Here is a 3892-nt window from a genome sequence, read left to right as displayed (position 1 = left end):
TATTTGTGCTTGATTATCTCTCGGGTTTTTCTTTAAAAGGGAATATGATCTGATAAAGGTTCTGTTGCTTCAAACCAATGTCAAATAGACTTGATTTTTTAGAATCAAGTGAGTGAAACTCTAGTGCAACCCTGATTTTTTTATTTCCTCACTGCTATGAGTTTGAGCAAATACTGGTTTGTGGGATATAACCTCCATTTTGTGTAGTTTAATGGCTTAGTCTTTGAGTGGTAAAATAAAAGATTAAAGTATATTCCATTATGAGAATCCTGCAAAGATTTATGTAAATGACATTTATGTAGGTGCATCTTCGCTGTTCCTTGTATTCTCACCATTGCCCTGCCTACTCTCTTGCTTGACCTCTATAAATACAAAAACTTGTCTAGGTGTGCACATATGCTCATGTAGCTTTTGTTTTCTATCCCTATCTTGAACCTCTTACATGTGTTGTGTAAGGTGTCCTTACTAAGATGTCCTTGTTTCGTAAGTAGGCCTGTCACATTCTGATACCCAGATGAGACTTCCCCCTGGTATTGGTATTTGTTTAGCTGGAGGCGAATTTTATTAGTTTCATTTCCTCTGGTATCCACCGAGCCCTATCATTGGCATAGGAACTCAGTTCCTTGGGGTAACTTTGGTGTGGTCAGCTGTTTGCCTTCTGACCTTCCCAGAGATTTTAAGTGTTCATGATTCTACTCTTTGAAGCTTAAGGCCACCACTGGAATGTTTCCATTCTAGGCAACAAAGCAAGCCAGTGCGCAAGCATCTTGAGAGAAATCCGGTGGAAGAGACCATTACCTAGAACAGGATCTGGTCAATCAGTGGAGTGGAGTATAAGCTATACTTTTAATGATCATTTAAAAAATATAGGAACTCTGGGACGCCTGGGTGGCTCAGCGGTTGGGCATCTGCCTTCGGCTCAGGGCATGATCCTGGAGTCCTGGGATTGGGTCCCATGTCGGGCTCCCTGCGTGGGGCCTGCTTCTCCCTCTGCTTGTGTCTTTGCTTCTCTCTCTCCATGTGTCTCTCACGAATAAATAAATAAAATCTTTAAATAAATATATATATGAAATCTGGGGTCCAGTTTGAATTTGAGGTCTTTGAATTCAGGCAAGATTTAAATTTAAGACATTCCAAATTGATTACTTAGTTAGCTATATTAAAAATAGCTAAGTTTTTCTGATTGCTGTTAGATGTATCAGTGTAAAATTATTTAATCCTCATAATGACAGATGTGTTATTGCCACCCTGTTTTATAGGTGATGCAGATGAAATACAGGCATATGGTAATTTTCCCAAGGTCACATAGTAAGTGGCCAATATTTCCAGTCATCTCTGATTCCAGAGCTTATTTTCATTGTACTTTTAGCCCTGCTCCTGTATGGTTCCTAATTGATTTTTTTAAGTCATTTATCTCAAGCCCTAGACGAGATAGCTTTATAAGGTCTAATTTCTTAGAATAAACATAGGTTTTAGCTAGTTTTCCTTGGCAAACTTTAAGGGCAGATCTGAGGAATAAAGGTTATATGTTATAAATTCAGTAAATCCCTGTGGGCATTACCAAATAAACCTAAGTACTCTTCATATCAACGTTTTCATTTCCAAAGTTTTAGGAGAAGGATGGAATACATTTTGGGAATCTTTAAAGTTAATAGTCCTCTCAGCCCCTTATTACATGTGCTCTTGGCCCCAGTTTTTACTCAATTTGAAATATGAAATGACTAGAAAAGATGGCAGCTTTTTAAAAGTATGCCAACTAGCTTATTGGCATCCAAATATGTGCCCTGTGCCCTTTAAAGTTTCCTTGGGCAGCCATAGGCATTCTAAGAATGCTGTCATTGCTCAGAAGATACTTGAAGCTTGTTTAAAATTCCTTTCAGGAACAATTTTATAAACTGAGAGAAGCAATTTCTTCACATTATTTGCCATATTGAGACAAATCTTGGCTTTCCAAGAATTACCTTTTCAGTGATTGGAGATGCCACCTTTAAGCATATTCAGAAGAATCTACTATGTGCTCTAAAGGCAGTCACAAAAGAAAGGCATTTCAAATAATAGGTACAGTAAGTAGTATTTAGAATAGGTAAATAGCTGCTGAGGTGAGTACTTTGAAGTGATTATCACTCATTCAACACGTAAAGCACAGGAGAAAGGTCTAATCCCTACTCACAAGGAGCAGGCCTTTCAGTGGGGAGACGTGTAAATAGTTAATATTAAAAACCTTAAAAGATAGATATGCTGTAAATGTTCCATCCCCTTTCAAATGGTATTTGAGAGGAGTGGTGAAGAGTAATGGGGTGAAAAATGGGCTCATCTGAACTTAAGAGTTTTGTCAGCTAATAGGTAATGTGTGTTTCACTGTTAAATTCTAAGTATTGTGCTGGTCTAAGATTTCTTGGTTTTGGCAGGATGGGGACCTAAAGCCTCTGAAATACTGCTGAGTTGATCAATGGACAGTGTTGGTGACTGTAATGTACCTACTTTTTAAATTCACACTTGTTCCCTGTCTACACCAAATGTTCTAGAATAGCACTGTTTAGTAGGAGGATAATGCAAGTGATAAGTAATTTTAACTTTTCTAGCAGCTGCAGTACAAAAGATAAAAAGCTAGAGGCTAACTTAATAATTTGATGTAACCCAATAAGGTCAAAATATTTTAACATGTTGAATTAATAGAGAAAATAATTGAGATTTACATTTTTTCAAATTGAATCTTCAAAATCTGGTATAACGCTTAGAGTATGTCTCATTTTGAATAAGGCATTTTTTTATTTTAAAAAGTGTCTATCCAGGCTTACAAAACTACCATCATTCCCTCCTTTTGAGGTTAATGTACTCCCTACCAAAGCTTCAAATCTAACCATTAAGAATTAGCAAAAGACCTCAGCCAGTTGAAGAACCAATGATTAAAAATGAAGGAAGCTCATCACAACTTCAGCATTATGTAGCAGCCAATAAATAGTGGTTGTCACATTTATCGCAGGAACAAGCACCCAAAATTTTATGTGGATTTTCCTAGTTCTGTTATGTTAAAGTAATAAGTAATTTCCAAGCAGTTGCCCTATCATCTGAAATCACTGCATTTGAATATTTTTGGCACTTGTTAGAAACAGCTAACCTGGATTTATGTTTCCACTTTAGATAGTGATATATTGTGTTTAAATGACTTTGAGTGGAAGAGGAAAAGCTGACATGAGAATAGAGACTACAAAATCAGACTTCAGCCCAAGTGAAAGCACGTATTTCTTGTTACCAAGTCTTTCTGATGCATTGCTGGAAAGTTTGTTTGGTTCAACAACATGGAATGAACAATTAATTCCTGTGAAAAAAGAGCCTTTGGAGTTGAGGTTTGGGGAAAAGCTAATTTATTTGGGTTGGCTTTACTTCTATTTTCTGTGTGAATATAATGTAACATTTTCTGTGGCCTTTTTATTTAGGAATCTGTTACTTTTTAAAGATCTGAGGTCAAAATCACCTGGAAAAAAAGCTGGAAAAGCCTTCATTCTTTCTCTCCATCCTACCCCAAGGTGTTTCCTTCAGCCCATACTACTGGTACCTTATAAGTTACCTGCCCAGAATATGTTAACTAGGCCTGGCTTAGGCCTTATTTCCTGTTTAAAATGCCAATTTATAAACGAGAGCCTAGAAACTTGAGTGGGCTAGATTCCTGACTGAGATTTTTGTGGATGACAATACCTACCCATAACTGTTCCAAACGGTACTGTGGGACCCACTAGAAGGCATATTATGATTTACAGCATCCACCCTCCAATCAGCAGCACTGTATACACACATTGGTTCTCCTGAAAGCTTAATATGAATTGCCAGTATGGTCCTGAAAGGGAAAAGGAGCTGGAGAGATGGTTATGGATTGATTAATAGATCAATAGAT

The sequence above is a fragment of the Vulpes vulpes genome, chromosome X (assembly GCF_048418805.1).
Source record: "Vulpes vulpes isolate BD-2025 chromosome X, VulVul3, whole genome shotgun sequence".
In the NCBI taxonomy this organism is placed as follows: domain Eukaryota; kingdom Metazoa; phylum Chordata; class Mammalia; order Carnivora; family Canidae; genus Vulpes; species Vulpes vulpes.
This window is presented reverse-complemented; position numbering follows the sequence as displayed.